The sequence below is a fragment of the Balearica regulorum genome, chromosome 31, assembly GCF_011004875.1.
Source record: "Balearica regulorum gibbericeps isolate bBalReg1 chromosome 31, bBalReg1.pri, whole genome shotgun sequence".
In the NCBI taxonomy this organism is placed as follows: Eukaryota; Metazoa; Chordata; class Aves; order Gruiformes; family Gruidae; genus Balearica; species Balearica regulorum.
The window spans coordinates 612,253-637,149 of record NC_046214.1 but is presented as its reverse complement, the minus strand read 5'-3'; the positions used below and the strand labels follow the sequence as shown (position 1 = coordinate 637,149).

The following is a 24,897-nucleotide window of genomic DNA, read 5'->3' as shown; positions in this document are numbered from 1 at the left end:
GGGATTTGGCCAACAGAAACCCTACTAAGTTTTTCAAGGAGAAGTGCCCAGTCCTGCATCAGGGGCAGAATAAGCCCATGCATCAGGGCAAGCTGGGACCTGACTGCCTGGAGAGTGACCCTGAGGAGAAGGCCATGGACACTAAAGGAGATGCCATGGGAGCCCGAGGAGCATGCTCACCATGAACAAGACCAGCTGCCTATGGGGCTGCATGCACAAAAGTGTGGTTACCCAGGCAAGGGGAGTTACCTCCCTCCCTTGATTCAGCACGGTTGTGATCAAATCTGGAACAGTGTGTCCTGGTGTGGGGCTCCTTTTCCTGGAAGAGTGGAGAGGAACTGGAAAGGGTCCAGAGGAGGTCTGCCAAGATGGCCTTCAGGGCCTGAAGCACATGACCTGTGTGCAGAGACAGAGGGACCCCTGCTCCTTTAGCCTCTTGCAGTGGAGGCTCAGGGCACTGTAGCAATAGCCTGTGACTGCTTGAAGAGTGGTTTCAGAGATGACGGAGAGTTTCTTTGTAGTGGAATAAAGCAGGACAAAGCTACAAAGTGCGGCTTGGGATGTCTATCCTGGACACAAGAAGAAGATAGAAATGTCACTCAAAGGGTAGTGCCGTGGTGCAACAAATCACCCAGTGAGGTTCTGTGATCATGTCATGGCTTTGACTTTCAAGGAGACACATCAGTACAAGGAGGGACATGACGGGGTGAGAGCAAGGTAGGAAAATGAGATGGGTATTTACAGCCTGCAGGGAAGCAAAGGAGGCATGAGACAGCATAGGACAGCCCGAGGTGGAGATGGCCGAGGGCACTGGCAAGGCAGAAAAGCTTAGCAGGATGGAGATCTTTGTCCCCTTGGCTATGGCAGTTGTCTCTGTCACTGAGGCCTTTGAGGAGACACCTTGTCCTCATGACACTGGAACCTCGTTGCCACCTTGCACATTCCGGAGATGCCAGGAGGTTTTGTACCATGGTCCTTCACTGGACATTGCACACCCCGCATCCCACCACCCCAGGAAAACCCTGAGCCATGCATGAAGGACAGGTTCTCCCTTCCCAGGGGCTGGGGGTCAGGGCTTGGTGTTTGGCTTCATGAAATGCATCAAGGCTTTTCTCAGCATCAGAGTCACCTGCACTTTCCTTTGCATTGCAGTCACCACTGCCTCCAATTTTCTGCTTTAACGAGTCCATGGGGAAGCCATGTGGGTAATGGCCATCAGTGGCACCCATTAATACTTCAAGAAACTTCAGCGATTACTTCTGACCTTTGCTTTCTTGAGCAGGTTTTACAATCTCCTGTCAGCATCAAAGGTTCATGCACTCAGCATCAAATACACTTTGGGGATCATTACAATGCAGAGAGTTGACATGTGCTTTGTCTTTTCCTGTAATTTTCATCAAGACTCCAAGACTTTTTAAGCGAATTGGTAGCTAAAGAGAGATACTTCAATGAGCATTTAACGGAAGAGGATTTTTGCTATTTAAAGGGGTTTCTAATCAATTTTTGGGTTACAAAGAAGAGGTGATAGCAGCATTCTCCAGGTCATATTGATCCAGATGGCCACCTAAAGAGGTCCTGGCAGGTAGGAAAAGCAGTCTCCTTGAGCTCCAGCACTGTATGGACAACCTTTCCCTTCACCTCCCCAACCCCACCAGTTCCTTCATTGGCCTGTTGCGAAAGAGTGGAATGCACCTCACTCAAAAGAGAGAAGCAGCAATATGTTTTGTTGAGCTAAAACAATAATTTGACAGAGTTCAAGAAATTCAGTGGAATTTAACAAAGTTCAGATCGCTTAAGGAACTACTGGCAAAGGTATTAGCAAAAGAGCATGTAATACGACATTGCAAAAGTGGGACTTAAAGTCTGATGGTGAGGTTCACTCTATTCCTTACTGCATGGAAGAAACATACAAAGGAGAATTGGGTAAGAATCGAGTTAGAATGATTCTCACGGAAACCTGAAACACAGAAGAGTAAGGAAGACCTTTCCATTGAATCACAAGGTTCAGAGTGGACCTTCTTGCTTTCTAAACTCCTGATAGTGCTTAGGTGGAACTGAGTCCAATCCTAGTCTCAGACTTGATCAACGGTTTATGTCTACTGGAAGAAATACAAAGAGTAAGACCCTCCCGTTGAGTCACGAGGTTCACAGAGGACAGCCTTGCTTACTGAACTCCCACTCAGAGGAGTCTAGTGCAGCTAGGTCCAATCCTAGTCCCAGACTTGGTCAAGGGTTTATGTCTAAGGGATTATATATGCAAAGATTGTAATAATTAATATTGAGTAACAACATGGACTAGTAAAGTTTCATTAGTATTAATTCAGCATGTTATCAGTCACTTCGCAAAGGTCTGCCCTTGGTAAAAGGTCTCTCTGCCTCAAGGAGCAACCTTGAGAGGCGTCCCAGCTCAAGGAGAGATCACCACCATGCAGCCAGCTGCTTAGCAGGGAGAGCTCAAAGAAGGCTCACTTAGTTGTCATATTTATGGAATAAAGTGGTTGGCTCGTAGTCAAATTCCATGCAATGGGAATGGCATGCGTGACACTCCTTGTACCCACAACTTTCTTTGTTCCTTGATAATTGAGTCTTGGAAAAGCCACCTGCTATTCATGTGTTAATAGCATGATGGGTGTTCCAAGATCATATGCATCGATGGTCACTGTGTCACTCTGCTCCTTTGTGGGTTTTCAGAGAACAGGAGTTTGTGGCCTGGCTGTGGCTCAGGCTTTTACCTCCTTCGGAGCCCGTACCAAACCACTGCTACTTTGATTAAGGAGTTGAGTGCACCTGTCACACGGCCGCCTGGGACTTGCATCAGACTGACATCAGACTTCTCCAATGAATTGTGCAGCTGGATAGTACAACTCCTTTGAAACAACTCCCACCTGCTTTCCTCAGAGAACTGGCTGCTCAGAGACACAGAAAGATTTCTCTTCATTACCAAGAAACAAAAGTAAAATATGGCTCAATTCAGGAAACCATAAACCACACACCTCAGCTGTGGTACCTGCTGAGCTCTGCCTTCCACAAGGACCGTGCATACAAGAAGTCTTTGAGACAGACAGATAGGAAAGGACAGATATAAAGAAAATGAAAGAGTTGGCCAAAGAGGCATTGAGACGGACTGCTGAAGGATGGGAGAGATTTTAACTCCCTGAAGCTCAAAGAACCATCTCAACAGTTTCTTCAGCTTCTTCAGAGCATCTTTGAGTTCCTGGTTCCTCATGCTGTAGACAAGGGGCTTCACTGATGAAGGCACCACCGAGTACGGAACAGTCACCACCAGGTCCAGGGATGGGGACGAGATGGAAGAGGGCTTAAAGTAGGCAAACGTGGCAGTGCTGATAAGCATTGAAAGCACAGCGAGGTGAGGGAGGCACGTGGAAAAGGCTTTGTGCCGTCCCTGCTCAGAGGGGATCCTCAGCATGGCCCTGAAGATCTGCACATAGGACAGCACAATGAAAACAAAACACACAAAGAATAAACAAGTACCAACCACAGGGAGCCCAACTTCCCTGAAGTAGGCGTCTGAGGAGGAGAGCTTGAGGATCTGGGAGATTTCACAGAAGAACTGGTCCAAAGCATTGCCCCGGCAGATTGGTATAGAAAATGCATTGGCCGTGTGCAGCACAGCATTGAGAAACCCAATGCCCCAGGCAGCTGCTGCCATGTGGACACAAGCTCTGCTGCCCAGCAGGGTCCCGTAGTGCAGGGGTTTGCAGATGGCAATGTAGCGGTCATAGGCCATGACGGTGAGGAGAGAATACTCTGCTGAGATCATGAGGATAAAAGAAAAGAGCTGGGCAGTGCATCCTGTGTAGGAGATTCCCTTGGTGACCCAGAATGAGTTGGCCATGGCTTTGGGCACAGTGGTGAAGATGGAGCCCAGGTCAAGGATGGAGAGGTTGAGGAGGAGGAAGAAGTACATGGGGGTGTGGAGGTGGTGGTCGCAGGCGATGGCAGTGATGATGAGGCCATTGCCCAGGAGAGCAGCCAGGTAGATGCCCAGGAAGAGCCAGAAGTGCAAGAGCTGCAGCTCCTGTGTGTCTGCGAATGCCAGGAGGAGGAACTCAGTGATGGAGCTGCTGCTGGACATTTGCTGCCTCTGAGCACGGGGCACTGATCACAAAAGATAACACAATAAATTAGGGGAGATTTCTCTGAGCGAACTCAAAGCCATGTCCTATAGATACTCCCCCTGCTAAACACACACCCTTTTCTTTTTCGATGAGATGTTCCTCAGCTCTGTGGCTGGAGCCCTGGTTGATCTTGGCTCAGTGTGCCGTGAGGAGCAGGGCCTCTGCCCGCAGGATGGTGAGGAGTCAGCCCTGCTCTGCAGCAGTGGGTTCATGGGAACAGTGGGGTCGGAGGCCAGTCCTGGTGTTTGACTTTGTCCAATGAAAATGCCCCTAATGCAGAAGCCCTTGTCAGCATCTGATATCCCAGTGCTGAGGAACAGGGAGGACAAATGTAGTTTGAGATGTTTGAGGTTTTTACAGCTCCCCCCATCTCACCTGGGTAGTGTGCTCAGATGTCAGAGACCTTCAGCATTTCTTCTGCACTCAGGGAGAACACAGCAAGTCCTGCAAAGCAAGAGGATTGACTGTGGCTTAGAGCAGAGTGAGGGGAGCTGGTCTGTCCCTTCGTCTTGTTCCTATCTACCCTGGAATACACCATTTTCAGATGGAGGGTGATCACACTCCCATGTTACCCTGAAAAATCACCAGACACTGCTGAGAGCAGAAGCACCCGCTGCAGACCACTAAAGGTCTCACCCTTTCTCAAGGTCTCAGCACCCCACTGCTAGCCAAGGACACACATGGATCATTTCACCAGCCCAACAGCATTTCCTTGGTTGTAGCATCACTGTCCTTCTCTGTGGGACTTTCAGATAACACAAAGCAGCTATGGGACAGGTTTGTATTTTGGAGGGCAGCTCACAGCTGGGAAGGACAACTCAAGGAAATAGCCAAGTGTCCTAACGGTGGCATCTGATTAACAAAAAAACCGCTCATTCCCCAGCCCCACAGGCTGCATTCCCCACAGCCCCACAGGTGAAAGCTGGGACACCTCAGTTCCATGGACACACCTGCACGGGAGGACTCACAATGTCAGTGTGTGCCCCTGCAGCTGAAACTCCATCCCCAGAGAGCCTGACAGCTAGAACAAGGTAGCAATAGTGATAACACAGACAAGTGGAGAAACATGGGGAAATCATAGAATGGTTTGGGTTGGAAGGGACCTTAATGCTCATTTAGTTCCAACTCCTCTGCCATGGGCAGGGACACTTTCCACTAGCCCAGGTTGCCCAAAGCCCCGTCCAACCTGGCCTTGAACACTTCCAGGGACAGGGCATCTACAACTTCTCTGGGCAACCTATGCCAGTGCCTCACCACCCACAGTGAAGAATTTCTTCCTTATATTTAATCTAAATCTACCCTTCTTCACCTTAAGGCCATCACCCCTTTTCTATCACTAGATGCCCTTGTAAACAGTCCCTCTCCAGCTTTCCTGTAGCCCCTGTCAGGTACTGGAAGGCTGCTATAAGGTCCCCCTGGAGCCTTCTCTTCTCCAGGCTGAACAAGCCCAACTTTTTCAGCCTTTTTCCACAGAAGAGGTGCTCCAGCCCTCTGATTATCCTCATGGCTCTGCTCTGGACTCTCTCCAACAGCCCCATGTCTCTCTTGTACTGGGGATCCCAGGGCTGGACACAGTACTCCAGGTGGGAACTCACAAGATAGCCAGGCACCCAGGAAACCATTACCCTTACTCAATGGTTCAGACCACCTCCCAGGCATCAACATTGCTCAGCAGCTGCTCTAAGCCCCTTGCTCAGCAGAAGGAAATGGACACGTGGCTGGAGAGCTGCACCACAGCTCTGCTGGGGCTCTGCCTGCAGAGGAGGTGGTTCATGTTCACTGCCCTGAGGGACAGAGGCTTTGCTTGGAGGGAAAGGAGGCAGAGGGCTTTCTCAGAGGAAGGGGTCTGCAATGGAGGGGATGATACGGAGTTTTCTGAGTTCTCCCTCCCACAACATTTCTGGGTTTCATTTCCTCTCATTCCTGATAGTACCCCTGCTGCCCTGGAGATTTTCCTCCTGGGAGAAGTTTCCCTTTCCCATGTCTTTTTCCCATCACCTCTCACAGACCCCATCCCAACCTCTGTGCACTCACCTGGGCCCTACACAAACATGTCTGTTTTCAGGGCACTGGCTGGGTGCACGTTCTTGTTGGCAGGTGCAAAAGGGCAGGTCAGAACAACCCTGGTGAGTCCAGCAAAGGTGATGCACGTGCTGTCCATAGGAAGAGAAGTGGCTGCAGGCACTTTAGGAGGCTCTTGGTAGACCTAGTGATCACTCAAAGTGACAGTCCAGGAGTCTCACTGACTTGTTTGTACTGGAGAGCTCCTTTTTCATTTCTCCCCTCCCATTGCCCAAGAGTAGGAAGTTGAAAAGTCAGACTTGGGAAATCTCCTTATCTTTATATTAATCCCTGCCTTGATCTTCTCCTTGAAGCACCTCCTCAGAAATGTCCTTGGGTGATCTGGAGCTGTGAACAGCTCTGACCCATGCAGCGCCCTCTGAACAGCAAAGACTCTGCCCTTCTGAGGATCGCTCCTTCCACCCAGAGCCTCTCCCCCAATGCTGTTGCGAGCTCCACGGGCAGGCTGAGTGCTGATCCTGGCAGGTGGCTGAGTCCCTGTCCCAGCACACAGCCCCCCAGGGCACAGGAAACCTGCTCGGAAGGACAGCCCTGGGCACCCCTGGGGGTACACCTGGCTTCACACCCCTGCAGCCTTCCCCGGGAGAAGGCAGGGGTCATGCCCCCCTGTCCCTCCGACAGTGAAGCAGGAAATCCTTGCTCCAGAGCACATCCTTCTCCTCCACACCAAGCATGGGATGTGCCAGCTCTGGGACATCCCGTCAGGATACTCTTGTGCATTGCCCTGCAGCCAGAGACAGAACATGTCCACAGCGGTGAAGATTTCTCTGTGAGCTCTCAGCATCCTCCCACCCAGATTGCCTTTAACCTCCCGCTGTCTCACTTGGTGCCTGCAGGCAGTGCCCTCAGCCCTGCTGCGCTTTGCAGAGGAGCTGCTCCTGGGCAGAGCTGTCTCTCTGCAGCACTGCCCTCTTGCCATGAGCTCCCTCCATCCCAGGAGCCCGGCCCAGCTCAGCAGCAGAGGACCATCCTAAGGCACCCCTTTCTCTGCCCTCTCTGGGCTCACTGCAGATGTCCCTGCGGCTCTGTGGCTGGCAGCTCCTGAAAGGCACCGGGGTCACCCCTGGGGAACATGCTGCAACATCGCCTGAAGCAATCACCAACAGTGGTGAGAGACTGATTCCAGCAGCACGGTTGGTCCTTGCAGAGGGTGGTTCTCTATGACAGGTGTCAGTGTCCCCCTCTGGACACTGATATTCTTGACCCATGAGAAAGAAAAAGGAGACACAGACAGGGACAGGGAGGGCTTGGCTTCCCTTGTGCAGGGCAGGGGTTCAGCTGAGGCAATGAGGCATCTCCTCCTGACCAGGAAGCCCTCAGGGTGAAGCAGGATTCAGCTCCCCACTTCAGCCTCACAGACCCAGAGGAGCTGGGAATCCTCCTGGTTCAGTTGAGGTGTGCACAGCAGAGTTACCAGCGTGTGAGCCCCTGCTCGGAGCCTTTACCTTTATTCAGCGGGGACTCAGGAGCTCACATACAGATACTTTGTGACGACTGAGATGGTGGTCCAAGACATGTGCAAATGTCTGTGAGGTCTGATGGAAAATCTCTGAGAATGCCCACCTCCTTCCTGAGCATCAGCTGAGGGCCAGAGGGGCAAGGAGGAGATCCTTGGCCACCCACAGTGACCCCAGAGGTTTAGGGCACCTGAATGTGCCTTGTGCAATATGTTCCTGAGCTGATCAGAGCGAGGAGCGCCCCAGGTCTCTCTCTCTCCAGTGTACTCACTAAAGCTCCTGTCACTATAAAGCTAAGACACACCCACATCCCTGCACCGAAGACTTGTATTTCTGAGCTCACATTTTCATGCCATTCGTGCCACTCGAGTGCCATGCCAGGTGCCTGGGTGCCAAACACAACTCCACTCAGTGGGCAAACACAGCGTCGAACCTCCAGGAAAGCCCAGAGCTGGTGTGGGGCAGACACCCCAGGGCCTCCCAAAGGGGTCTGGTGACCTGAGTGACAACACCACGACACAGATGCAGGATCCAGGTCATCTGCACCCCGGGTGATGTGAGGCTGGGAGGTAGATCACACCAGGGTGCCCTCCCTTGCACCTGTGTTCACAGCCCTTGACTATTCTCTTGCTGTACCTCTGTTCATCTGCTTGATGCTGAGAAGAGGGAAGTTGATAAGAACAGAATCATAGAGTCATGGAATGTTTTTGGTTGGAACAAAATCTCTAAAGATCATCTAGTTCCAAACCTCCTGTCATGTGCAGAGACACCCTCCACTAGACCAGGTTGCTCAAAGCCCCGTCCAACCTGGCATTGAACACTTCCACGGATGGGGCATCCACAGCTTCTCTGGGCAACCTCTGCCACTGTCTCACCACCCTCACCAGATAAAATTTCTTCCTTAAGATCAATCTAAACCTACCCTCTTCCAGTTTAAAAGTGTTGCCTCTTGTCCTAACACTATAGGCCCTGGTAAAAACTCTCCCTCTTCCCGTAAGCCTGCTCTATATACTGTCTGCCTGCAATAAGGTCTCCTGTCACAAATCCTGATCCAGAGTCCTGCCGACTACACCAATTTGTCACAGATGAGTGGTTTAGATCAATTAAAGAACCACCGCCAGAAGTATCCGCAAAAGTGGTTTTACTGCAACTTAACAAATTTGGATGGCAAGGATCACTCTATTCCTTACTGCACAGAGGATATAACAATGATTCACAGTTACCAAAACAGAATCAAAGTCACCAATACAAAATCTTACTGCACTGTTACACAAGGTTAAGCATGATATCAGTCACTTAGCAAAGATCTGCAGTGGGTAAGAGGTCTCAGCCTCGAGGAGTAACCTTGAGAAGTGTCCCAGCTCAAGGAGAGATCACCGCTGGGCAGCCAGCTGCTTATCAGGGAGAGCTCCAAGAAGATACCCTTAGGCTGCCATATTTATGGAATAAAGTGGTTGGCTCGTAGTCAAATTCCATGTGATGGGAAAGGCATGCATGAGACTCCTTGTACCCACAACTTTGTTCCTTGACAAATGAGTCTTGGAGGAACCACCTGTTATTCATGTCTTAATCACGTGATGGGTGTTCCAGTTTCCAAGCCCATATACATCAATGCTCACCATGTCCCTCTGCTCCTGTTTTCAGAGAACAGACTGCAACTAGAGAAGTTGTTGGCCAGGTTACACCTGGGCCTTTACCTCCTTTGGACCCTGAACCAAATTACTGCTGGTTTAGTCAGGGAGTCGAGTGGATCTGTCACAGGGACTCAGCTTCCTCCCATACCTGCCACAAACCCACAGGTGGTGGGAGTCCTCTTGCCTCAGTTCACCTGTGTGCACACAATACAGTCCTCCAAAGATTGGAAGAAATCACATGTCCCTCCTGTCTTCAAGAAGGGCAAGAAGAAGGACCCAGGGAACTACAGGCCAGTCAGCCTCACCTCTCTCCCTGGGAAGGAGATAGAGCAGCTACTCCTGGAAACATTCTTCCAGGCACATTGTACTGGTTTTGGCTGGGAGGGAGGTAATTTTCTTCACGGCAGCCCCCATGGTGCTGTGTTTGGGATTTGTCACCAAAACAGAGTTGCCAACACACCGATGTTGTAGCTATTGCTGAACCATGTTTGCACAGCATCAAGGCCTTCTCTGTTCTCTCTCTTCCTCCCCAGCGAGTAAATTGTATTTGTGGGTGAGGGAAGAGCAGGGGATGTCATTCAGCCAGACAAAGATTTACACTGTGTATTGGTGGTGGTGTCCAGGGTTTGGCAGCAGGGGGGATGCAGGGGTGTCCTCTGTGAGAAGACACCAGGGGCTGCCTCCCTGCCAGACAGAGCTGGTTCCAGCAGGCTCCAAGCAGATCCACCAGTGCACAAAAATGAGCCCATCAGTGAAGCTGGTAGGACCTTTACAAAAGCATATTTAAGAAAGGACACAACTGCCAGAATGGGAGAGGAGTAAGGGAGGAAAAATATGTGAGAAACAGCCCTGCAAACACCAAGGTTGGTGAAGAGGGAGGGGGAAGAGGTGCTCCAGGCACAAGAGCAGATAGTTTCCTGCTATAGTGAATATCGGAGTACGCCAGGTATTTCCCTGCGGCCCATGGAGAAGACCCTGGTGGGGAAAGTAAGCCCTGCAGTCCATGGAGGACTCAACACCGAAGATGTTGGATAATTTCTGAAAGAATGCTGGATGGAGGACAGCCCATGCTGGAGCAGGTTTGTCTTGAAGGACTGTAGCCCATAGGAGGATCCCCATGGGAAGTCTTTGAGGGAAGGAGCAGCAGAGAGGAACTGTTATGGACTGACCACAACCCCCATTCACCATCCCTCTGCACTGCTCAGTGGGGAGGAGATAGAGGAGGTGGGAATGAAGGAGTGAGTGAAGTGGAGCCAGGGACAAAAGTGTGGGGGGAGGCCTTCCATGGGGAAGGAGATAAGGTCTTCCACCAGCCCCACGCTTCTTCCACCCTCAGCCTTTGCAGTTGCACATGCCTGGTCTGCCTGTTTCCCTTCACCACTGTCACGTTTGTACAAGGCCCACAGATATCTTGGCACGGCCAGTATAAGCTGGCCTCCACCAAACCTGGAGCCCACCTGGCCTTGGGGTCAGGGAGGAGCCAGGTCCCCTCTGCTCGGGGCTGGGCACAGCTTTCCCCTGGGAACCTCCCTGAGGAGCACTCCTCCTGGGTGCCAGCCTGTGGCCTGGCACGGGTGGCACAGGGACCAGGGCTGCTGGGGCAGGGCTGAAGTAGCTCAGCTGGGAGAGCGTTAGACTGAAGATCTAAAGGTCCCTGGTTCAACCCCGGGCTTCAGCAATCATTTTCTCCCTTAGGTTTTTGCAGACCTGCCTGCCTTCCTCCAGCCTGCCCCAGCCCTGCTTGCTCCTTCACCTCTTGCCAGAGCACTGTCTCAGCTCTGTAGCTGCAGACCTGCAGCTCAGAAGGAGCCTTCCTCCAGCACCACGAGTCCCCAGCCTCCCCCTGGGCAGGACTCTCCATTCAGTGCTCCTCTGGGGTGGTCTCCAGCTCTCCCTGCTTCCCTGCTGCACAGGGATCAAGATCTCTCCACTGCACGGTCTCTGCAAAGACCCTGTCTCTCTCCTCTTTGTCATTCTCCATGGTGCACAGACCGCTCCTCTCCTCACACCCCCCTTTCACCTGGTTCTCAGTTCCCAGAGCAGAGGCCACTGTCCCCCGCCACTCCCAGGCAGAGGCACTCCCTGGAGCTGAGGCCTGAATGGCAGCATCCTTCCTCTGGAGGTCTGTCGCAGCGAGACCTCTGATGTGCCCAGGACAGCTGACCAAGCCGTGCTGAGGATCACCCACTGCAGTGCATGGGCATCATGTGTAGTCACACGCTGGCCTGAGCAGAGTTTCTTGCCCCCTCTCCTTGACCCGCCTGCTGCAAGGACTGATGAAACACCTCTGTGCTCCTCTCTGGGCATCAGCCCCAGGGAGAGGGAAGCCTGCCCTTCACCCCACCTCCAGGGATGCTGGCGGGGAGGGGGGTGCAGGGGGAGGCCCCATGTCCCCATGTCCCCCCACCGCACACCCTGGGGTGCCATCAGAGCCTGGGGACACCTCACCCCAGGGAGGGTGTTTCCCTCACCCTGTTCCTCTGCTCCTCCTGTGGAGCTGGGGACAGATGGGAGACAGACGGGTGTTGCCCTGGGTGGCAGAGGAGGCTCAGGGGTTTTCTCCTCTCCATCAAGCCCAGAGTGGGTCAGAGCGTGGGAGCAGCGCCTGCAGCAAGAGCCTCCTTCTGCCCCACTGCCCTGCCGAGACGTGGAAGGGGCAATGCTCTGCAGTGCATCCCTGTGCCAGGATCAGGCCCCCGTGGAGAGGCCGTCCTGACTTCCCCCATCTCAGGAGGCTTCAAATGCTGTTTTCTGCAGAGGGTCCCCTGGCACCCAGGGGACAACAGGGCTGTGCTTGTCATAGACGTGTCATGGCAGGAGAGTGTCTGTCCTGCTGGCAGGCGTGAAGGGGATGTAGCTCAGCGGCAGAGCGTCCACCCCGCATGTGGGAAGTCCTGGGTTCGATCCCCGGCATCTCCAAGGGTGCTTTTTCCCCGAGTCCCCAGCCTCCAGGTCTTTTTCCCTCTGCCATCACCACTACCTTGAGCAGAGGAACCCAGAGCTGCTGAGGTCAGGCACAGCCCTGCAGAGGTGGGACTGCTGGGGCTGGTACCCACCTCTTGTTCCTGGGGCTTTGGTGTCTCCATCCAGCCCATGTTGGTGGGATCAGGGAGACACAGGCCTGTCCAAAGCCATGCACAGGCAGCAAGGGCCAGGAGATGGTGCCTCAGCTGTTCCCCCACCAAAACCACCTGCAACCCAAATGGGACATGAGACATGGCCTTCCACTGCAGGGTGCTCAGTGCCCCCCAGGAATGGTGGGACCAAATTCAGAGAAACAAGGTATAAAAGTGAAGTACAGAAGAAGGGCGGTGGGGTAGGGATATCTTCTGAACACAGGCTGTTTGGTGCCAGTATGGACACTGACCTGTGGACTCAAGCCACCCCAGGTGGGGACCAGGGAGAAGAGCCCAGTGTCTGCCCCATGCCACCTCCCTGCCAGCTCTGCCCTCCCCCAGGGATAATATTTCTCCCTTACTCTGGCACCTGGCACAGCTTTGCCGCCTCCTCCTCCTCCTCCTCAGGGAGATGAGCCACAGAGCCTGGGGGGGTGTGAGGGGGCAGCACACCTGAGCAGAAAGAGCCCGTTTCAGGGTGTTTTGGGGCCTGAACAGTCTGGCCCTGCAGGCTGGGTCTGCAGCAATGTGGGATCATCACTGTACCCCAGATCTATGCTTGCTCCTGCAGCAGCTCCCCAGGACCTACACAAGGGGCCTGATGGTGAGACCCCCAGCCCTCTGCACTGCTGCCTCACACTGGGCAGAGCAGAGTTGTGGAAAGCTCACAGGAGTGGAGAGTTGCAAGGGTGACACCCCCAAGGTCATCATCATGGGTGACACACATGGACACTGCAAACACAGCCTCCATCCCCGGGAAAAGTCCAACCAGGAAAGGTTACAAACCTGCTTCTCCACAGGGCCAAAGGCAGGTCAGGGTGGCCAGGAAGGAGCCCAGGGCCATGGGCAGGACAGTGCAGGCAGCCCGGGAGATGCCCCTGGGGGCTGCAGGGCCCTGCGGGCAGAGGCTGGAGGACATCCAGCCCCACAGAAGCTGCTGCCCACTTGGCACCAGGCTCCCAGGCTCTGCACGGACAGCCTTGCTCTCAGGAGCTCTACAGCCATGCTGGGACCCAGCGGGGAAAACGCCTGCCCCAGCTCCTTGCCAATACCCACGTTAGGGGTCCCAGCCCTGCCCCTCACCCGAGCAGTTCACAGCAGCGTCCTCCTTATGCCGGCAGGCACCGCTGTCCCCAGGCCGGGCCCAGCAGTCCTGCAGAGATGGCTCTGTCCCCCGGCACTCCACCTGCTCCAGCCAGATGGGGCCCGTCCCCTCCCCAAAGGCAGCCTCGCCCAGGGCAGACACTGCGGGGCCACAGCCCAGCTGCCTGCATGCCACCTCGGCATCCTGCATGTCCCAGGAGTTGTCGCACACCGTCCCCCAGGAGCCACGGTGCCACACCTCCACTCTACCCCAGCACCCGTTCTCGCCTCCCACGGCACGAATCTTCTCCCTGTCTGGAGAAGGCAGAGACCTCTCAGGGCATGGGACAGCAGGCAGAGCCCTGCCAGCTGAGACAGGCATGCAGAGGAGCAGCTACCTGTGCAGCTCGTGGAGTTTGGGCACGTGGCCCCCAGGGCCGGGGGCGTTTCTGGCTGTCTCCCTGGAGAAGGAAATGCAGCGGTGAAGGGGCTGCTGCAGGGGGGTCGCGTGGCAGACAGCGGGGCTGAGTTCTGCTCGCGCATCCCTGTGCCTCCTCGCTCACGGCAGCAGCTGAACCCCGGTCACTCAGGGGACACACACGGCACACGGTGGGGGACCCTGACTGCTCAGCCCCAAAGGGAGCCTGGTTCACAGAGCAGCAGGAGGAGGGGATGCTCCTTGGAGCCCTGACAGGTCCCTTCTGAGACCTTGCCTGGAGATACCTCTGCCTCCCCCAGGCACTGCTGGGAGCCCGGCTGGCAACTGCTGGTGACTGTGTGGGGCTCTGAGAGCTGAAGTCCCCTTTGTGCCACCAGCAGCAGCAGCAGCAGCAGCAACAGCAGCAGGAGGGTCTGGCATGGGAAGGAAAAGCCCCTGTGGGCTCTGTCTCTGCCTTTGACAATGCCCAGCAGGGAGCAGGAGCTGGGGATGCTGGTGCCCGGGTGGCTCAGACTTACCGTTGCAAGTGAGGTGGGTCTCATCTCGCAGGTCATCGCAGGACTGTGGGTCCCAAGGAGCGGAGGGACACTGCCAGAAGGAGCTGTTTCTCTCCCCACACTCCACGCGATCCAGCCAGGCGGGGCCAGTCAGCCTGCCAGAGGTCGGGTATGGTTCCAAGGATTTTGCATCCCCGCAGCCCAGCTCCTTGCAGGCCAGCAACACCGTTTTGGGAGTCATTGAGTTGGAGCAAACGCTCCCCCATGTCCCATTATAGAAAACCTGCAGGCGCCCGGAGCAGGTGGTGCTGTTCTCCAGCCTCAGGGCCACGAACTCTGGGAGGAAAGGCACCGAGGGTGAACAGGCTGGTCTGGATCCATGGGAGCAGGGGTACCCCTGCAGCCCCCATGCCCTCAGCCAGCCAAAGGCATGGCCAGCAAGTCCCCCTTGCACCCATGGGCAGAGAAGATTCATAGAATCACAGAATCCTAGAATCATCAAATGCTTAGGGTTGGAAGGGATCTCAAAGATCATCCAGTTCCAACCCCCCTGCTGCGGACAGGCACACCCTCCAGTAGACCACGTTGCCCAAAGCCTCATCCAACGTGGCCTTAAACACTTCCAGGGATGGGCCATCCACAACCTCTCTGGGCAACCTGTTCCAGGGCCTCACCACTCTAACAGTAAAGAATTGCTTTCTAACATCTAATCTAAATCGACCCTCCTTCAGCTTAAACCCATTACCCCTTGTCCTGTCACTACACTCCCTGATGAACAGTCCCTCACTATCTTTCCTGTAGGCCCCCTTCAGGTACTGGTAAGCTGCAATTAGATCTCCCCGGAGCCGCCTTTTCTCCAGGCTGAACAATCCCAACTCTCTCAGCCTGTCCTCATAGGAGAGGTGCTCCAGCCCTCTCATCAGCTTTGTGGCCCTCCTCTGGACTCTCTCCAACAAGTCCCTGATGGACAGACACCCCTGCCCTCCCCACTAAGCCTTGGGCACAATTGAGCTCCTCAGAGACCCCCAGTGGGACTGAGGGGACCTGTGTGTGGGTGGGTGTCCCCAGGATGGGCTTGGGCAGGGGCTCAGAGGCAGCCAGGGACAGCCTCGAGCGTTGCCGGCTCTCCCCTTGGCCCAGCCTCCCCAGGCACTGGGCTCCCACCACAGCTCCCAGCACAGACCTGAGCAGACGACTCCTGCGTCCTCTTTGTGCCCGCAGTCGTGCTTCCCCCAGGACCCTGCCGGGCAGTCCCAGAGAGCAGCTTCGGCCCCGGAGCAGTTCACGCTCTCCAGCCAGATCTGCCCGGAGCCTTCCCCAAACTGAGCAGAGCCAACCGCCTCCACTGCCCCTCCACAGCCCAGCTGGTGGCAAACGATGGTGGCATCGGGCAGGTCCCAGCCATCATCACAGACGGTCCCCCAGCTGCCCCGGTAGTAGATCTCCACTCTCCCAGCACAGCGCCCGGACCCGTTCACCAGCCGGACCTGCCGGCTCCCTGCAGCGGGAAGAAACGCCAGCTGCTGTCAGGGGCTGGTGCCAACCCAGCCCAGAGCCTGGGGGGCCCCGGCAGTGCCACTCACCCCAGCAAATGACCCCCACGTCCTCTGCAATCCTTGCTGACAGCACGCTCTCGGGCAGGGAGGTGTTGCAGAGGGTCAGGTTGGCCTCACGCCCTGCGCATCGCACCCCTCGCAGCCCCACGGGACCTGTCCCTCTCTCAGGCTTCGGGGGGTTGTAGGCTGTCTCTGCCTCTCCGCACAGCAGCTGCCAGCACACCACGCTGGCCTCCTGCATGTCCCACTCGTCATCCAGGACTCTGCCCCATGTCCCGCGCTGGAAGATCTCCACTCGCCCGTCACACCGGCTCCCTCCACCCACCAGCCACAGGGATGCGGAGCTGGCTGAGCCTGGGGAGAGCAGCCATGCCCCAGCCCGCAGCAGCACCAGAGAGCCCAGCAACCTGAGCTGCCTCTCCAGGCTCTGGAAACCTCACGGTGCCCTGAAGCTCACCTGCCTGCCCCCAGCCCCCTCCAGTGAGCTTCAGGAGCAGGTTTCCACAGGGCTGGTTTCCCAGTCCCTGAGCCTTCCTGGGCAAGAGACTCTCTGTGCTCTTGCTGGTTCAGAACCACCCAGCACGTCCCTGCTGAGGCAGATGGGGCAGCTCCCGCAGGAGGGAGCAGCAGGTGGTGCAATGGCCTGGGGATGGGCAGCACCAGGACAAGCCTTGCCCAACCTCAGCGCTGGCACTGGCACTGCTGAGACACGGGGCAGCACACACGTCTCTGTCCCTCTCTGCACCCCTGGGGAACGGGGACTGGGAGCCAGTGTCCCTGGCAGGGGGTAGAGCGAGGGGGCCCTTTCTGACCAAACAGGACCAGCTTGGGTCTTGTGCTGAGCAGAAGCCAGGGCAAAGCCCAGTCCTGCTCTGCAGCTCACACCCCTGCTCTGCTGCTGCTGCTGCTGCTGGGGACATGTGGGCAGCCCCTCTGGGTGTGGGATTGGGTTCTGTGGGACTCTCTGTGGGGCTGGGACAGGGCTGTCTGCAGCTGGAGGGATGGAGCTGAGCCCCACAGCCCCATCCTGGGCCTGTCCCACAGCATGAGAGCAGGGGACCCCAGGCCCGGCTCAGTCCTCAGCTCTCCCACATCAGAGTTCTCAGTCTGAGCACATCAAGCTCTCCACATCACTCCTGGTGAAGCTGGGGTTTCTCCAGGCAGAAATTCACCCTGCTGCTGCCGCCATGGGGTCCCTTGCTTTGGGCAGCCGTGTCACAGCCAAGGGGAAAATGGAGTCAACACGGTGTGTTCCCAGCACTCACCTGAGCAAATGACAGCAGCGACATTCTCCTGGGAGCATGGTGAGGCTCCCAGGGCAGTCACTGGGCACTCTCCCAGGTGGCCTTTAGTCCCATCACAGTGGAATGACTCTCTCCAGGTGGGGCCGGTGCCTCTCCCAAAAGGCCCTCCTCCAGGAATGGCCTCAGCAAACCCACAGTTGAGTTGACGACAGAGAACATGGGTGTCCAAGAGGTCCCAATGGGAAGCACAAAGGGTGCCCGAGGTCCCCAGCACCTGGAACTCCACTCTTCCATCACAAGCTGTGCTGCCATTCACCAGCCTGAACCCTGTGTACTCTGGGGACAGAGGAAGATGAGAGAGGCTGCGTTGGTGCTCTTGCACCCTTGGTAGCTGGAGGACAGTCCAGAGGGACAGCCTTCCTTTCTGCTCCTTCTGCAGTGTCTTGGCGCTGCAGAAAACCACATCACCCCTCCTGCCTTCACACCCAGCACAGCACAGGCCCCATCCTGCTCCCCGTCCCCAGCCTCACACTCAGCATTCAACACCCCACCCCGAGTCCTTACTTGCACAGGTGACACCAGCATCGTTGGCGTGGGTGCAAGGTTGGTCCCTGGGGGGCCCTCTTGGGCAGGAGGCGAGAAGGGATTCATTCCCCAAACACTGCAGCTCTCTGTCCCAGATGGAACCAACACCTTTTCCAAAATGAGCTGCCCCAGGCATGGACAGGGCTACGCCGCACTGCAGCTCCCCACAGACCATGTCAGCAGCTTTGGGACCAAAGTCTGAGTCACAGACAGTCTTCCACTGGTTCCCATCACGGATCTCCACTCATCCTGAGCAGGGGCTGTCCCCTCCAACCAGCTGGACAAATCCTGGAGCAACCAAAGGCCCCTGTGAGGTCCCAGAGCCCTCTGGCAGTTGCCTGACCATGCCTTACCTCGTCCTCCAAGGTGGCCACAGGCAAAGAGTCCCACAACCATAGCAGCAGCTGCCAGTGGGTGCTGATGGTACGAACACACCAGAGACCCCATTCCACTCTTCAGAAATCAGCACAGCACTCAGGGGCTGGCTTTTCTCCCAAACCCACAGCCAGAGGCACCACTTAGGTCAACTGCTGCTATTCTGGATACCTTGGGCTGCCAGGAACTGGCCCCAGGCCCTGCAGCACCTGGAGCTCTTGGCCCCAAGGAGATGGGCCCAGGTGCTGTTGGCTGTTGCAGCCTGCTCTGCCCCACCCAGCTCAGGGCCAGGCACAGGAAGCCCTTGGAGCCACCAGAAATGCAGCCCAGTCCCAGATGGTTCTTGGGCTGTTGGGGCACTGCTGGGAGATGGGACATGTCACAGGGCACAGATGCAGTGCGGGTGTACCTACAGTCACTGTGTGCACCAGCCCCCAGCTCCAGCACCTGCCCAGGGAGGGTCCTCAGCCAGGGCTAGAGTGCACTGCCAGGCGTGCACAGCCCTGGCCAATGGCTGGTCAGAAGGCAGGAGAGCGGGCAGAGGAGCAGCCCTGGGATGACACGAGCTCCCAGTGCAAGGACAGGCACCAAGGAGAGCCAGCAAGTGCTGGGCAATGCCCTGTGACGCAGGGCAGCCAGGGGCTGGGGTAGGCAGGAGAGGCTGGGCAGCAGGTCAGCACTGCCTGCACAGGGGTGTTTCCCTCTGGGCTGGCTCTCATGGGGTGACCCTGGAAGAGGAATGAGGTGGCCATGGGCCACCCTGCTCTTCTGCCCAAGCCCAGTGCTGCTCCCCTCTCAGCAGACCCTCTGCTTTGGGGGAGTTGGGTCTGCCAGGGAACACAACCCAAAAGTCCCTGGCCCCCTTGGGCCCTTCCCTGGGGCTGTGGGTGGCCATGTGAGCTGCTCTCAGTGCCTCTGGCATGGGGGAAACATATCCTTGGTGCTGCCAGACAGCTCCTGTGTGTACAGGACGAGAAAGTTGGGAACCAACAGAGACTGCAGGGCAGGGTGGGCATTCCCAGGCACCCACGGAGGGTGGGCTTAGCCACACCAGGGGTCAGGCAGTGGCAGGTTCCCCCTGGGCTTTCCTCAGGGACCAGGGAAACCAGCAATGACAGCCCCAGCTCAGCAGTGTGACTGGCCACACCAGGCCCTTCTCCAGCACCCCCTTGTTTCCCTGAGGGCACAGCCAGGTCCCTTCCCCCATCACGGCCACAAAGGTGGGGAATGGGCTGGCCCCTTACCTGAACATGTCACTCCAGCATCCCAGCTGTGATCACAGTACTCTCGAAGATATTCTGTGTTTTTGCAGTCAGACAGGGCAGACTCGTTGCCGTCACACTCAACATCAGACATCCAAATGGGGCCAGATCCTGGTCCAAAGTGTCCGTACTCATGAGCTTCAACAGCAGACCCACAGCCCAGCTGCTTACAAACCACTGTAGCATCAGACATGTCCCACAAATAACCACACACAGTCCCCCACTGGCCCTGTTGTTTCACCTCCACTCTTCCAGCACAGCGTCCGCCACCATTTTCCAGCCTCACCTCTGCAGTCCCTTCAAACACCAACATGGGAATCTGTCAGGAAACCACCGAGCCCCAGACCACAGATGTGGAGATCTCTCCTGCCCAGGGTGGGTCACAGGCACCAGCATGGGAGCCCTCCCCCTTCCACACTCTCCCCAGTGCAGTGACAGGGTCCCTTTTCTCCACATGGGCTGCAAAGGGCTGGAGGTGCCCAGCTCTGGCCCTGCTCAGCCATTCACCAGCCCACAGCCTGTGGCACCTCCTCCCACTGCAACGACCCCCTGCCCATGCCCACCCGAACACCATGCCTGGCCCTGCACAGGGCACCATCTCCTCACCAGCCCAGAAACCCCTGTACAGCCCTGTGCCCACAGGCCCACACCTCCCTCTCCCACCCAGAGAGGCACAGGCAAAGGCAGAAGTTCCATCGACTTGAGCAACATCTGCCCCTCATCTCAGCAGCACCTTCAAAGCAACCCCATTCCCAGACGTGTCCCAATGACCCACTGGTGCCCGCTGGCCCCAACTCTGGGACAATAATGTCGGCACTTACCCCTGCACAGCTGCACCCAGAGGAGCAGCCACAGCACCTGAGCGGACAGGAGTCCCTCCATTCCCATCCTCAGCTTCCTGCCCTGCTGGCACAGCCCTGCGGCACCCCACTCCCTCTCACGGCTCCTGGGGACTTATGGGGACAACAACGATGGGAGGGTAATATATCTCTGTCAATGACGACCCAGCTGCAGGAGGAGCCAATTGAAGCAGCAGAACCTTTTTAGACGTTATCGGGAGAGATCTCCCCTCCGACACAGCCAAGCCCTCCAATGAACTTCTCCAGCGCCGTTCATGACCATATATGAGGCACATAAATGTCTCGCTGTGGGTGTCATGGTCGCGGCATTGGGGGATCGTCACTGGACAATCTGGGTGTGGAGGGGAAATGGGTCTGTCACCCCTTGACCCCTGCTGTGGGCACAGGGAGCAATGAGCATCTCCTCTGCTGGGCTCACCCAAGAAGCCAAGGCCTGAATGTCCAGGAACCGCCAAGCCATGGGAACCACGGAGCTGGGACTGCTCTGGGGTCTGTGTCAGCTTGGAAAAGAAACAGCCCCTGCCCCTGCTACAGCCCCCGCTGTGCTGGGAGCAGCAGCTGGGAAAAGTTCTTGGCCAGGGGAAGAGCTCCATGCCAGGACTCCTGGCTCGCCCATCCCTCCCCGCAGAGCCCCACGGCGGGTCCCTGGCAGGAGCCCGAGCTGGGATATGTCCCTGCCCTGGCAGCAGACACGCAGCCCTGAGGCTCCGACGTGTCCCTGACTCTCAATGTGTCACCCAGGGGCCGTTATTCCCCTCAGGCAGATCGGGAGCTGGAGCCTGCAGGTGCACAAACCACAGCCCACGTGGCCTGGCAGCGCTCGTCGCACTCCCCCCGCAGCGCCCAGGCAGGCAGTCTGTGGTTTCCTCCCGGCACCGTGCCCAGGCACATCCCTGCGGGGCCCCCGAGCCACCCCTACCACAACTGCTCCAGCCAGGGCTGCAGGGGCTGCTCCTTCGGCCTCGCAGGCACGGGGCTGGGCAGCTCCCGGCCTCCGGCATGCCCCTCTGATGCACACGCCCGCTCGGCACTGAGCCCCACGGCCACGGGCTGCCATCACTGATGTCACCTCACACCCTCCTAGTGCCACCGCTCTCTGAGCAGCACTTATACTGACGCTGACCTCACATCCCTCCCACTGCCAGCGCTCTCTGCTCAGGAGTTACAGTGACCGTGACCTCACACCCTCCTACTCCTGCTGCTGTGTGCTCATGGGTCACATTGTCACACGTATGTTTGTGTGTGAGTGTGCTGTGTACAGGCTTCTGCTGACGATAGTTCTTCCAAAAAGCCCTATTTGGGTGGGGTCTAAATATTATTGTGATGACATCAGAAGCACCCACACAAGCCATATCCCTGCTCTTGGACTAAAAGCTACTCCAGCACCAGGGAAATGATGACCTCATGCACAAGCCATGGGCATACTCCTGGCCTATCCACTACTCAGCCACAGGTGATGTCATAGCATCTACCACTGCCACATGCTTGTTCCTGGGTTATCAGGTACTCAGGCACCACTGACATCACAAGGACATTCACCAGACATCCGCCAGCTCCTGGCCTATCAGCTCCTCAGGCAAGAGAGACCTGATGGGAACCTGCACAGCCCATGGGCCTTCTCCTGGCCTATCAAGTACTCAGGCACTAATGATCTCACCAACCCCTACACAAGCTTTTGGCCTTCGCCTGGCCTATCAGCTACTCAGGAAGCAGTGACCTCACAACAACCTACACAGTCCATGGGCCTGCTCTGGGCCTATCAGCTCCTCAGCTGAGAGTGACCTCACAAGCATATATCCTCCTATAGGCCATGTACTCGTTGTTGAGGTATTCAGTCTCCAGTGACCCAACAAGCACCTACACAAGGCATGAGGCTACTCTTGACCTATCAACTACTCCAGCAGCTGTGACTTAACAATCTACCTTCTTTAGCTTTAGATATGTTTATGGAAAAAACACATTTATCATTATATAATAATTAATATAATTAATATGTAAAATAAATTCTAATTATTTTATTATCATAATTAATGACATATTAAATTACTGTATCTATTTATAAATAAATAAATAAATTTCCTTATATAATTATAGACCCCCTGTTATAAATATATTTCTATATATCATATATATGGTATCTCTTTTCCTATTTGAGCACTTCCTGGTCCAAAGGACACAGGCAGCCAATTGCAAGACTGCCTGAGAACACCTGGCTATGATGCTGTCAACAAAGGGCTGCCAGCCAATCACCAGGCAGGATGAAAGGAGGCAGGCAGAAGCGGCCTCCTCCCTGGATGTAATGACAGGGCGCTTCCTTTGTGACGTGCCCCTGAGGACAGCAGGACAGGGCGGCCGGTCCTGCCAGCCAATCACAGGGGCTGCTTGAGAACACATGGGGGTGACGGTGTCAAGAAATGGCCATTAGCCAATCACAGAGCAGTAGGCCGTTCACCAAGACGCTGCTCACGGCCACGGAATGGCAGTACCCACAGTCCTGGAAGGGTGGCCAGAGCAAAATGGCGGCCGCGGTGTGTGTAGGGGAAGGGCCTTCCTGGTCTGATGTAACCCGGCAGGGGTGGCCGGTGCTGCCAGCCAATCCCAGCAGAGCACATGCCCAGCAGAGGAGAGGGACTTGCGGGGCAAGTGGCCCCTGTGGCTGCTGGGAGGGGGCAGGACTTCCCCCGGCAGCTGGTGGGCGGGGCAGCTGTGGCGGCGTGTCTCCCATAGTAGTGGTGCCTGTGCTCCTGGCGTGTTCCGGGGCAGGGATCCCCCGGCGCACCAGGAAGGCACCCGGGGAGGGACAAACAGCCCAGCCAGAGCTGGGCCGCCAGAGCTGGGAGAGCCTCCAGTTCCCTCCCATCTCCAGAGCCCGTGCGGGACTGTCTCACAGAACAGACGGGTCCTTCAGCTGACAGGAAACACTGGCCCTGGGGGAGCTCTGGGGGCAGCTTGTCTGAGCTTCTCCTCCTGGGGAACCTGCAGCTGCCCCAGCACCACCTGGAGTCACCGTCTGACACCGTCACAAAAGGACCCCTCGCTCTGGGGGTGTGGGACTGCCGGCACCTGCACCAGCAGCATCCATAGTTTACTGTCGCTCACGGCATCCAGCCAAAGCCTCTCTTCCTCTCATCTGTCTGTGGGGGTGTGGCAGGAGCATGTCTGATCCCTTTGGAGTATCTGGTCAAGGACCTGTTTCAGTGCAACATGGGATCCTAAAACAGTGAGCAAAGGAGGAAGCCATAGACAGGACCCTACAGGGACCCAACCCTGAGCGGCAAATGAGAAGGGAGGCAGTGATGGGAACCAAAGCTGGTCAGTCACGCTAAGGGATGAAGGCATGTGAGAGGGTGAGAGGGTTTATTCCAGCAAGGTTGTCTGATTGGGGACCTTCTCATTTGGGAAACCAAGAGAAAAAGGGGAAAGCAGGAGCAACATCTGCTGAGACACAGACTTGACAAAATAAGCACAGTCAATGACAGGAACTTTACCAGTCACACAAATTGATGGACCATCAAGAAACTACAGATACCATAACCTTGGACTACCCCTGGCACCTGAAATGCCAATGAACGTGTGAACGTGTGACTGCCACCCTCCATCACAGTGGAAGGGGCTGGGCTGCAGAGACCAATTTCCTGCTCAATGATCTGAGGCAAGAAGAATCCCATCTGCTGTGGGTCTGTGGGGTGCTTGGGGGAGAGCTGAAGACCACTCCAGTCTCCAGACTACTCACCAGAGAGGAGAGACCTGATGGACACAGCTGAATCCCTGACCTACGTGGGAGAAAATGATCCCTGCTTGTCACTGCTGCGGTGTCCTGCCTGGCCATGGGACAGGGAGAGGGGTTAAGGGAGGGGAACATTTCAACCTCTCATAGACCACCATGCCACAGGAGGAAAAATCCCACTTCTAAAATCCGTCTCTCCAGTGCTCAGAGAGGGACAGTCAGTGATGACTTCAGTCTGCGTCAGCCTGCACTCCCCAGGAGAGACCCTGATGCCTCTGAGAAGCTTCAGCCCTGGAGCCCCAGGGACATCTGCAGGGAGTGTGGGAGGGCAGAGAAAGTGCCGCCCTGGGCTGGTCCTCTGCTGCTGAGCTGGGCCGGGCTCCTGGGATGGAGGGAGCTCACGGCAAGTGGGCTGTGCTGCAGAGAGACAGTTCTGCCCAGGAGCAGCTCCTCTGCAAAGCGCAGCAGGGCTGAGGGCACTGCCTGCAGGCACCGAGGGGAGAGGAGGGAGGAGAAGAGAGGTTAAAGGCAGCGTGGGGTGAGAGGCTGCTGAGAGCTGATTCAAAGAGGACTCTTCACAGCCCCCTAGATGGTAAGTCTCTGTCTGCAGGGAAAGCAGCTGTGGTTGCTGGAGGGATCTCTTCAAGCTGGTACATCCCACAGCTTGTGGGAACTCCTGGGAGGATTTTTGGGTGTAGAAAGAAAATGGCAGAATTTACTTGAAAGGAAGGAGTCTGTGCTTTGAGACGTCTCATCTTAGTCAACGGGTTGGGAGGGGGAGATGGGACTTTATTTTTCTGCTCTGGAGAAGGCTCTGAGAGCCCAGTTCCCATTAGGGCTT

General features: G+C 56.1%; 2 non-coding genes and 2 pseudogenes across 2 annotated transcripts; 3 read left to right on the top strand and 1 right to left on the bottom strand.

Annotated features, from left to right (window-relative positions):
* LOC142598829 (scavenger receptor cysteine-rich type 1 protein M130-like) overlaps positions 1-24,897 on the top strand; it is a 351,168-nt pseudogene that overhangs the window by 46,171 nt on the left and 280,100 nt on the right.
* TRNAF-GAA (transfer RNA phenylalanine (anticodon GAA)) lies at positions 10,918-10,990 on the top strand. Its single transcript has one exon. It is a non-coding gene; the product is annotated as a tRNA-Phe (tRNA).
* Positions 12,160-12,231, top strand: TRNAA-CGC (transfer RNA alanine (anticodon CGC)). Its single transcript has one exon. It is a non-coding gene; the product is annotated as a tRNA-Ala (tRNA).
* On the bottom strand, positions 12,787-19,662 carry LOC142598814 (scavenger receptor cysteine-rich type 1 protein M130-like; annotated as a pseudogene).